This window comes from Symsagittifera roscoffensis, chromosome 3, assembly GCF_963678635.1.
Source record: "Symsagittifera roscoffensis chromosome 3, txSymRosc1.1, whole genome shotgun sequence".
Lineage (NCBI taxonomy): Eukaryota > Metazoa > Xenacoelomorpha > Acoela > Convolutidae > Symsagittifera > Symsagittifera roscoffensis.
The window spans coordinates 63,652,920-63,665,215 of NC_087064.1; positions in this window are offsets into that span (position 1 = coordinate 63,652,920).

Here is a 12,296-nt window from a genome sequence, read left to right on the forward strand (position 1 = left end):
CAGTGATGCTTCCTTTTGAGACGTCAGTATTGTTCACTGTTTCTTCTCTCCGAAGTATGGTTAGTTCCGGTGCCTCCTGACCTTTCCCTTGGATCACGGGCTTGTCATCTGATAGTTTCTCAAGCAACCTCATTAAGTCTTCATCTATTCGGACAGATCCCTCCTCTACCTGGATGAGATCATAACCTTTTGCCTTGAGTGTTTCCCTCACGATCTTGGACTTGAGCATTATTCCTATCGGAATCCCTCTGCTTTTCTTCAAGATGGTCTTTTCAAGAGGCTCTTTCGGCAATTCGGGATGATCTTCAATCGGTTTGCCTGACTTGTCCAGCCATCTCGTGAGTGGAAGACTGTCGTACGTTTCTTTGTCCATGAATGAGAAGCCATCTTTGATTTCAGGTCTGTCTGCTTCTCTTTGCTCTTGTCTCTCATAGAACTCCGTCTTCTTACCCAAGCTGTCGGCATTCTGATGTTTATCTCGCGTTCTATGCTCAATTATCATGTTGTATCCGTCCAGGCGAACTATCCACCTCCCAATATAGCTCTGGTCCATTGAGTACGTTTTCAGCCAGCTTAGTGCTCGGTTGTCGACTCGCAGCTTGAAGGGCTCACTGCCTAAGTATGCTCTGTATTTTTCGACAAAGGTGACCACCGCGAACATCTCTGCTTTCGGTGCTCCGTACTTCATCTCTGTGTCACTTAGGACCTTGCTCCCGTATGCTATTGGTCTCAAGACTGTCTTCCCATTCCATTCTTGTTCTTGATGGAGAATCCCAGAAATAGCGACTACTGACGCATCCGTGTCTAGCACGTACATCCCCTTCTCAGTCGGCATACCCAGTACTGGTGCCTCACACAGCTCTTTCTTTATTCTCTGGAATGACTCTTCTGCCGCGTTGTTCCACGTGAACTTCTTGCCCTTATGTCTCATTAATTGTTGCATCGGGTATACCTTGTCTGCATAGCCCTTGATGAATTCTCTATAATAGTTGGCGAAACCCAGGAAGCTCATCAGCTGGTGCTCCGTCTTCGGTGATTTCCAGGTTAGGACTGCTTCCACGGCGTCTGGATCAGGTCTGATACCGTGTTTATCTACCATCCTGCCCAAGTATTTAATCGAGTCCTTGAGTATCTCGCACTTTGATGGTTTACACTTCAGCCCCGATCTTTTCATGCACGCGAACACCTCGTCAAGCCTCTCGATGTGGTCTTCTAGTGTTGGCGTTGCTATTACCACGTCGTCCACGTAGCACATTACCAGGTTGCCGTACTTCTTCGTCACGCCTATCAACGCGTGTGCCATCAGCCGCTGAAACGTGGCTGTTGCATTGCAGAGTCCAAACGGCATCCGTTTCCATTGAAACAGACCCAACTCGCAGGCGAACCCTGTCTTGTCCCTGTCTTGCTTCCTTAATGGTACCTGCCAAAAGGCCGAGCCTAAATCAAGAGTCGTAAAAAATTTCGCATCACCTAACTTCGAGAGGCTCTCATCAATTCTAGGTATGGGATAGGCATCCTTCACCGTGACGGAGTTCAGGTACCGAAAGTCACAACAAAACCTTAACTGGTCGCCTTTCTTTTTGGCCATCACTACTCCACACGCCCACGGTGACTTGGATGGTTCTATCATGTCATACTCTAGTAACGTTTCGATTTCTTTTCTACACGCGTCCGATTTGTGTGGGGTCATGCGCCTCGCCCCCTCCCTGTGTGGTACCGCGTTTTCCTCAAGTTCTATTTCATGTTCAACAAAATTACAACACCCGATATCCGCCTTATGCCTTGAAAAAACCTCCTCGTTCCGCTCTAGTACGTCCTTGATAGCTTCGAGCTGTTCATCTTTCAGTTTGCCCCTTAAATGTTCAATCTCCGGCAGAACCGGTTTATCAGTTTGCATTTCATCTGGTGTGGGTCGCTCTGGAAAGTTCGAACAGCTCGAGAGCCCATCGTCCGTTTCTGACTTAAGTGATTTGATAAGACCTGACGAATCTTTTATTCTCTGCAATCGTCTCAAGATACAAATTTTGTCCCTGTGGTTGGGACAATCAACAACTTCATTTTGTTTTGAGTTTTCAATTTTTTCATATCGAGTTTTAACCGGTAAAGCATATCCCAGCTTCCTCCCTCTCTGTATCGTGATCGGTATATCAAGGGTATTCAACAAGACACTGACGCAGAGGCCGCTCTTCGTTATCGAAAATGATCTTCCTAAAACAGCAGCGCTTTGACTATTAGGATTTGGAACTATACACACTTGCTTGTTGTCACTTAGTTCATTATAATTTTTCATCCTCAAGCTTACGATTGCCGCTTCATTAGCTTTTAACCTCACTCTCCTACTCAAGAATACCGGTGCTTTGTTCTCATTTGCCATTATTAAATTTACCGGTTTGATTGCGTACCTCCTATCCGGGTTCCGTATCCTGAACATTGCATTATTTAGATCTATCGTTACGTCGAACTTCCTGATGAAGTCTCTGCCCAAAATGAATTGGTCAGATTCATCTAGGTTTTCTACCACGATGAAGCTCATCCACAGGTTACGTTCCCCCAAATTGAGGGCTATTATCGGCGTCCTGCCCAGCACCCGTAGGGCCCCTTTGTTTGCAGCTGACAGCCGTATTCTCGAGTCTATCAAGTCACCTTTGTCAAGGCCCATCTTTTCCCATGTTTCGATTGGTATGACGCTCAAGACTGCTCCCGTGTCAAGTAATCCACGCAACTGAGTCTTTTTGCCATTTATGTCTAGCACGTGCCCTGTCACGTCTGCTTCCGTCCCGATGTGCATTGCATCTTCTTCAAGCATGTCACAGTGTCCGATCGATCTTACTTTCAACTCTTCTTTCCCTACATAGATTTGTCCAATTAGGTCTTCGTCGCATGTTATCATCGTCTTGGTATAGATGTTGATTCCATCTATATTTAGCATCACCTCGTGTGGACCATAAGCTTCAGTGTACCTATTATCAATACGTACCGACTTGCTGCCCCCTCTCGTGAGTAGTGCTCTGAGCGCTCTAGAAGTCGTTTGTGGACTTATTCCACTCAAGTAGTCTGCATACACGTCAATGTGCATTATCGTCTGGTCGCTTGGTTCGCTCAAGTTTCTGGTTACTTCGTGGCCGCCCACTGTGATTATCGACATTATTCTTGCTCCGATTTTCGATATTCCAAAAGGTTTACCCGTCACCATTTTCACGGTGTTACAATTCCCGTTCTTTGTTGAGCCCGTTCTAGCCTCTGGTACTGAGTTCGATCCGGTTAATGCTTCGTTAAAATTCTGTCTTTCGATCTCCAACTTTAGTCGTTGCTCTATTTCTTTCGCAGCCAGATCTTGTTTCACTTTGGCAATTGCTTCCGTCGCCGCTTTCTCATAATTTATCTCTAGAGAGCTCCCGGCCGCGGACTCTAACGCACCGCTAACATGTGTTACAGCTTTCACTGTCTTCGTCGGCAATTCGGTGTTTGGTGCTCCTAAGTTCCTAGATTCAAACTCGTTTTGCCTGTTCCGCTGATTCTGCACCGCCGCTAATGCCAACTTATGTTTGGGGTGATTCTGGTCCTTGACCGCTTCCCAGAACAAGGGACAATCCATTCTGAAGTGCCCCTCCTGGTTACAGAAGAAGCATCTGGCGCCTATCTTGATGATTAAGCCATTATAGTACTCGTGTTCCTCCATCTGGCTCATATCCTCTTCATCCGGTGCATAACCTAGGCTCTTCATGCCTTGTTTGTACGTTGTGCAGTCAGCCACATGATGATCCGCTGACCCGCAGTTCGCGCATGATCTGCGCTTGTCCATATCATCTCTAGGTTTGTACCATGATGACCTGTGGGGTTGGCTTCCCCCTTGCGTGTTCCTGTTTTCGGAATATGAGTACTTCTTAGGTTTCATCAGCATGTATTCTCTTGATTTTTGTCTCATTTCTTCTGGGGTGGGTGCGCTGTCCTTCGACAATGTGTAGTATGTTGCTAACATTGTCCTTAAGTCATCACTTTTCACCCCATCGATGAACTTCGAGGCAATGCTAAAGTTCCGTCTATTTGTCGACTCCTCTGGGTCACTCCTCCTTCTCAAGCTCTCGAGGTCATCTAGGAACCGATCTATTGACTCGTCGTCCCTCTGCCTTCTCTTTTCAAATCGCATCATCGCTTGGTGACCCTTCATGCCTGACCCGAATCGATTCAGCAATATCTCGAAGATCTTGTCCGCGGTGTCGCGTTCTTCCTCCTTCTTTGCTACCACGCATTTTAATGCCGTTCCTTCCAAGTTGCTCAGTATGGCTGTACATGCTTGTCTTTCGTCACTCAAGTTATCTTGTTCTAGATGTAATCTCATCACTTCCACCCAAGTGTCAATGCATCCATCGGAGTCGTCCTTGAATTCTTTTGGCTTCTTGAATGTCTTTCTTGTTTTTCCCTCTCTCCTGTCGCTCGAGTCAGTGTTCCTCGTGGCGAAGGCCTCTAGAGTCCTGTTCATCATCTCCCAAGTGCTGGCCCATGTCATAGCATTCGGTCCTGTGTTGCTGTTAGCTGTTGCATCTCCCGGACCAGTCGTTGTATTCGACGTTCCATTCTTCATTATTGTTTTCGCAGCTGTTGGTGCTATGCTTATCGCATCCCTGGTTAAGGGCAACGGTGTCGATTGCCGTTTGTTCCTTTGTGGTTCTACAAAGTCAACTCTGGTGCCTTGCGTACGATCCGCTGCCGGTCTTTCTTGTGGAGTAGAACCTCTCAAGATTGCATCCAACTTCGCCTGTATTGCACACGAACTCTCGGCTTGACTCTTGCTCATTGTGTCCATTCTCCTTTCCAGGCTCCCTAATTGGCTGTTGACATCATCATATCGGTTCTTCAACTGTTGCATGTCTGTTTTGATGTTCTTTTCTCGTTCTTCATTGGTGGCTTCTACCTTATCTGACATTTCCTTGAGTCTCTCCTCTGTTGCCTTAGCTAGGTTAAAATAACCGTCTAGATACTCGTGCTTGTTGTATCTTATCTCCTTTTTTATCACCTCTCTGTCTTCTTCACTGTTCTTAAGTCTTTTGTCGATCTGATTTAATTTCGCCAACAAGTCGCCCAGCTCAATGGTAGTCTCTTCATGGTCAGCCGTCGTTTTCTCTTCGGCCGTAGCCTCTGCTTTAGCTTGTTCCTCAATCTGGCCGGCTTCTGTCGCTTTCGTGCTCACTGTACCAAATGTTCGTGCTCTTTCTGTTTTTGGTTCTTCAGTCACGTTTTCTTTCGATTTGAGTCCGACCATCATTGCAAACTTGTCTGTGAAGGATGTCTTTTTCACTTGAGAGTCGTTTTTCACAGTCTCTCGGGTATTGCCTGTTGTGTCTTCCAATGCGTCTATTCGTGAAAACTCCACGGTTTTTGGACTTTGGTCTTCCACGTGGGGCATCGGTGTGGATTCCGTTGTCCTCTTCTCCACTTCATCTACGCTCTGGTCTGGTGTCTCTAGGTCGATTTCGATTGTGGGCTCCACCTGTTTTTCCCCCACATCTTCTCGTGTCTTGCTCTCGGTGCCACTCCTCGTACTGACCATGTTAACTGAAAAGTTCTTCTTTGTTATCTTTGGGCCTGTTGATGTCGTTCCGCGCAGCGATGAATTATATTTCGTGTTTGATCCACTTGACCTTTTTTCGAGCACCGGTACCCTACTCCGCCTCATTATTTCTATTTACAACTGCTTTTATTTACAATTTTATTATATACACGATTCTATTCTAAGAATAAAAAAAAATAATAAAACAAAAAAAAATTTTTTGTGGTAACAAATTTTGTACAACGTGTTAAAAACCTTGTTGTAGCTCTCTTTCTAAAACCTTTGAAAAGTTTCCCTTAATGTGGTCTCAACCGTACCTATTTCGATTTGTCTTATTTTGTCTTAAGACACACTTGTTGTTATTTTACTTCAATTTTTATACCGTCCCAAGACTATTCGTCACTATCACAGTACTCTCCGCTAGTGTCCTAAGACCCTTGTACCAAGGCCACTGTTCCAAGACTACTGTCCCAAGACTAGTGTCCCAAGACTACTGTCCCAAGACTAGTGTCCCAAGGCTAGTGTCCCAAGACTACTGTCCCAAGACTACTGTCCCAAGACTAGTGTCCCAAGGGTAGTGTCCCAAGACCAGTGTCCCAAGGCTAGTGTCCCAAGACTACTGTCCCAAGACTAGTGTCCCAAGGCTAGTGTCCCAAGACTACTGTCCCAAGACTAGTGTCCCAAGGGTAGTGTCCCAAGACCAGTGTCCCAAGGCTGGTGTCCCAAGACTACTGTCCCAAGGCTAGTGTCCCAAGACTACTGTCCCAAGACCAGTGTCCCAAGACCAGTGTCCCAAGGCTAGTGTCCCAAGACTAGTGTCCCAAGACCCTTGTCCCAAGACCACTGTCCCAAGACCACTGTCCCAAGACCCTGTCCCAAGACCACTGTCCCAAGACCCTGTCCCAAGACCACTGTCCCAAGACCACTGTCCCAAGACCCTGTCCCAAGACCCTGTCCCAAGACCCTTGTCCCAAGACCCTGTCCCAAGACCCCTGTCCCAAGACCACTGTCCCAAGACCCTTACCCAAGACCACTGTCCCAAGACCCTTGTCCCAAGACCACTGTCCCAAGACCCTGTCCCAAGACCACTGTCCCAAGACCCTGTCCCAAGACCACTGTCCCAAGACCCTGTCCTAAGACTTCTTCGGTACTGTCCCAAGACTCGTCATGGAGTGTCTTCCTCGTTGTAGGGTCTTCTTGAATCACCGTCCCTTGTACCACCACTCAAGCTCTAGTAAAATTTTCCCAAAAACCCTCTCTTAAAAGCCAAATGCTGACCCCCCTCTTCTTTTTGGTTGTTTCTATTTCAATGTAGGTGCGCAGGTATCTTGTGATCACCTGTTCGTATAAAACCAAACACAAATCCTCACTAAAATGCAACAAAAATCTAAGTAAGAAAAATAATAAAAACAGAAAAATGAGCCCACCTGAAATTCAAAGGTGACCAATGTCTACCTTTCGTCTAAAAAATATGTCTGGTACCTAATTGCCACGCGTTTTCCTTCCCCCCTGCTAGCGATCTAATGGGGTATTACAAAAACTGTCTATGTCCCTTCCCCCCTACCAATCCGACCAGGGTACCTTCCTTAACTCGAGTTCAAATTTCGATCTCCACCTAATATTACCAACGCGTGTTAATTTCTAATGTAACTAAGTCAACTATGTCGACTAATTAGTTACTCTAATTTCCCCCTTTTTACAATTTACAACCGCCAACCTCTAACTTAACCAGCCCCCCTTCTAACCTCCCCCCTTTTTAGCCCCCCTTCTTAAGCCTAAAATTACCTTAAGCGCCGAGTGCTAAACCTCTCAAGAGAAAACCGTAGACCTGTCTCCAGGCCTGCTCAAGTAAAAACGTTCCTCAAAACCGGGGGATGTCGCTTATCCTATTTTACGCTTATCTCCTATAATGTAATGTGGATTTTAACGATACCCGTTCTGCCCAACTTGAGAACTCGAGAATTGCCAAATCCTTCTTGGCTGCTTTCCCACTCGACTGGTCACCTGTTCCAGTCCAGTCTCCTATTGGTTCAGCTCAAGTGTCCCTGAACCACTTTCCCACTCGGCTGGTCACCTCTTCCAGTCAAGTCTCCTATTGGTTCAGCTCAAGTGTCCCTGAACCACTTTCCCACTCGGCTGGTCACCTCTTCCAGTGAAGTCTCCTATTGGTCCAGCTAAGTTCCAAACTATCTGAAAACCCTTGACAACGCCCCACACTCGGGCACTTTATTACGGTTACTGGGTTAAATTGCTAGGTTGATCGAAACGATCGAACTTATAAAACAGTATGGGTATACTATTTAATTAATATAAAGGTTTGATCCAACTGATCTGGTGTCAAAGTCACTGTCTTTTTTCGTTTTATGGTTTTTGTTCCTTTTTCTATTCTTTTTTGGTTTTTGTTTTGCTTTTGTCTTTTTGCTCGTGTTTTTGTCCCCCTAGTTGCCCCCCTTTACTCGGTTAGCTAAGCCTCGTTCGGAGAGCGTACCAGGAAATTTTCTCGAGTTTTCTTAAAAAGCTATCACGGTACAACCGGAAGGTTTGCACGTTCCTGTCGAACCGTACCGCCGGTACTCTAGAATGGGCATTCAGCCCGAAGCTGTCTCAAGTGGGTTCGACTCCGTAGTCTTGATGTCGTAAACACCCAGGAGCGCCATAAAAACACTATGTAACATTCGTCTACTGCAGTCACACATGAGGCTTAAGAAAAATAGGCCCTATAACCACTGGCTCAAGGGTCAGGGACACCATCTCTTGTGTTTTTCTACCTCAAGAACGGTCGGAGCCAGTTCGGTTCGTTTGTGACATGAGACTACGACCCGTTACAGCTTAAAGGCTACTACTAAAATATCCCCCCACTCTAGAATTAGAAACGTCCCCATACTTAGGTCTCTAGATACCCAAAATACATGAACGCCGTTAAAAACCGGGTTGGAACAATCCGTTAAGTTACTTTTTGTTAGACAGTGGAACTTTGATCCATTTCAGATGGATCAACCTAAAACTCGCCTTACCTCAACATAACAATTAAAAAACACACTCTAGAAATTTAAATTTGTACTCACATAGTAGCACGCTCAAGAAGTGGGAAATAATCCAGTCGGTAGTTAACTCAAGAATTAAATAACGTAACTAAATGAGTCTAATGTTTTATAGTTTTGACAATGAGAACGAGTTTATACTCTAGACAATAGTTTTCTTGTGAACCATTAGGACACTCAAGCTGTCCACCTTTCCACCGAAGGTTCACTCTAGTCCAGTTCCGAATAATACTCCAGTCGTTATAATCCAATTCGAGAGAATGCTCTCGTCTCTGTCACAGATGGGACAGCTCTACTCTCGATTCGAATAGCAATTTCCTACTGCTTTTTCTTACAACTTTCCCGCGTGTGCGACTCAATTGTTCTGAAATTGTTCTAACTTCTTTTTCTGATTTTCAGTTCTCGCGAGAAAACCGTGCATGACAGGTTCCATTCGAAATTTTGAAAAATTAAATTTCACTCCAAAATCAAGTGTTTTTTGCTCCTCTCAAGGTCAAACTTCCAAATATGACCGACTGGCACATCCATTATGTTAGTCTGAATATATTTTTCAGAAAATTTCAGTTTCTTATTTCACGAAATGAAGTGACTTGATACCAGAAACTAGACTTTTTCTGTAAACGATTTTTAAAGGCGACAGTTCTGTGGTGCGAGTCCCGGACTGGCCTTGATTTCTTTTTTGCCGTGTATTTATGTATGTATATATATCTTACTTTATACTGGAACCTCGACATCTTTCAGGTGCTTTCCAACTTTATTTAGAGGTAAAGCACGCGACTTCAGAACATAAATTGTGTGCGATCCCCGGCCGGAAAGTTTTTGTAAGGCCTGTAAGAAATTGACCTTGCTTCATTGTGGAACCTCAACATCTCACCTGATCTAGATGTAAATCAGTTTTAAGGTTAAGGGACTCTCTTTCCTTTCCCCCATCTGCGAATTTTAATAGGTGGTTTTTTTGATCATTTTGTCTTTTTGTTACCACTGTTGGAATGCGGATTGATAAGACCATGACAGGCATATTTGGTTTTCTTACTTGACCTCGCAGAACCTCTTTATATCTCCATATTGGTGCATATGTGAGATGGGGGAAAAGATAAAAGAGCCGGTTTAGAGTTCGAGTCCCACGGACCTGGCTTTTCTTCGATGCGAAGAAACTGTTTTTTTTTTGGAGTTGAATTGTCTCTCGGACTATCACTTGTCGATTTATTTTTGTCGGCTTAATTTCCAAAGCCTGGATATCTTTTGTCAAGAATTAATATTTTTTTTATTTCAGCAATTTTAACTTTATTGAAAGTAGTTCTGTAGTTTGTAAGTTCCTCAAATCTGATTCTCTTCAGTTCTCATCTTTTCGAACTAGGCGCAACGGAAAAGAAGCATTGAACTGATTGAGTGCGCGAAAAATCTTCCAAGCATGGAGTTTATTTTTTCAGGCATCACTATTTTTCTTTTTAAGCAATTTTAATTATAACTGACAGTAGTTCTGTTGTTAGTTACCAACTCTGATTTTGTTAATTTTCTTTTTTCAACTAGTGGCAGCGAAAAAGAAGCTTTGAACTGGTTGAGTGTGCTCCATTAACTATGTACAGTTTTTGTCTCAACAAATCCCAGTTCACGTCAACGCTCAGTGTTTTCTTAGTGGAAATAACTCCAGTTCCCTCACGCAGGAAATGAATGCTCGGGCTATTGACGAATCGCTACTCAGTATTCCAACGCAGCTGGAGGTAGTGAGCAGCGGTGCTTGAAGGCAAAAACCGGGGCTCAGAAAAGATGGTAAGTTTTATATGCACAAGATGAACGGAAAGCTATAGGTTCGGCCTGCTTACCGCATGCGATCCTGGTCAACTCTAACGACGACAACCCTTCCACCATTGACACTTTTCTTTCATCGCACCGGAACACATTGAAGCACGTATCAAAATCATCCCGCCATGATTTGAGCCAGTCGATCAGCCTCCTTTTGAACGATATTACTGCGAAAACTGAGGAAAAAGATAACTGGACGCGCCTCATGCTTTTCGCTTTCTGCTGCTTCGGCGCACCGAAACAAGCAGCATACCGAGTGCCTGAGTGCTCGAGTCAACGCCAAATTCCACGAGTTTGACTCAAAGAAGCTAATGAGACCCGAAGCAGCCCCCAGCATCCAGAATGTGGAAAGCAAGCAAACGCCTCCAGATCTATCGGAGCTAGCCTAATTAAAGATCAAAGAAGGAGACTTGAAGGGCACAATAAGGCTAGCAAGCTACACTGAAGCCATGGTTCCCAAAGATGAGACTAGGCTACTGCTCTTGTTCTCTTGAAAAATGACATGTCGAATGCTTTCAATAGTTTGCGAAGGGATGTCCGGCTTGAAACATCTTAGAGGATGCATCCCGAAGCGTAAGCTTTTACTCTTTCAGCGTATGGTAAGCAATTGTGGTTGTTTTATAGCAACGAAGTAATCCTTTCTAGCGAAAGAGCTCAACAAGGAGACTCTGAAGGTCCGCCTCTTTTCAGCGATGCCTTAATGAATTTTGTAGAGGAAGTCATTAGCGAAATGAGCGAGTGGTATCTTGACGATGGCAACATTGCAGATGAGGCTGAAGTAGTACTGATCGATTTTCAACGGCTTATCGTTAGTCTTGCGAATTTGGGTCTCCAAATAAACTCCTCCAAATGCGAGCTAGTCTTCATAGACAACCAAGAAAAGCATTGCCGGGAGCAGATATTGGAGACCTTCAGGCTAATTTGCCTACTCATTGAAAAAGCCGAAATGGAAGACCTCGTTATCCAAGGTTTACCTCTTGGAAAGCCCTGGAAAAAACTCTGCCAGAACAGAAAGAAGATCTCGAACGTTTATCACTGAATTTGAAGAAACTTTTAAACCATCAAGGAGCTTGCAGCACAAAAAGAATGGTTCGCAGCTATCAAGAAAGAAAAGTTGGCGGGCATCAATTTGGTGAATGCAAATAATGAAACATCGAGAGCCAGAGTCCTGGCATACCAAGGAAATATAGAAGGCACATGGCTAAAGGCATATCCTTCGTGCTTCGACTGGGAGTTCCACTCTGCGAACCTCATTTATGCAACTGTGGCAGCAAGGTGAGAGCCGCTGACGCCATGGCCTGTCCTGCAAATTGAGCTCAGGGCGACTGCGCAGGCATTCAGGTATCAACGACATCATGAAACGAGCACTCACTTCTGCAGGTCTACTGTCTCAGCTTGAGCCTGTCGGCCTCTTCCGCTCGGACGGGAAAAGAGCCGATGGCGTTACTATGGTTCGGGGGTTGCAAGTATAGCATGGGATGCAACAGTAGATGCACTGGTTCTAGTAACATACTACCAAGCTTCAACTATCCAGGGTCTACAGTAATAGCGGCTGAAGAACGAAAGACCACTAAATATCAAGAACCCACGCACATATTCCAACCGATTGCGTTTGAAGTCCAGGGCAGAGCACGACCGTCTACTGAAAAGTTTCTATTCGATTGGGCCAACGGCTTATCGAGGATACTCACAACGAAAAGACACAGCCAACTTATCCAAAGACTTTCTATCGCAATTCAAATGGGCAATGCAGCCTCGGTTTTTGGTACACTACCAGAACAATGCAGAGTACAGCGCACTTTGGAATAGCTTTCCAATGCATTCCTCCTCTTTTCTTTTGCAGCTTCTTTTGTATATCTATATAATCGTCTATCTACTTTGCTTGTTTTTCTCATTAGTTGGAT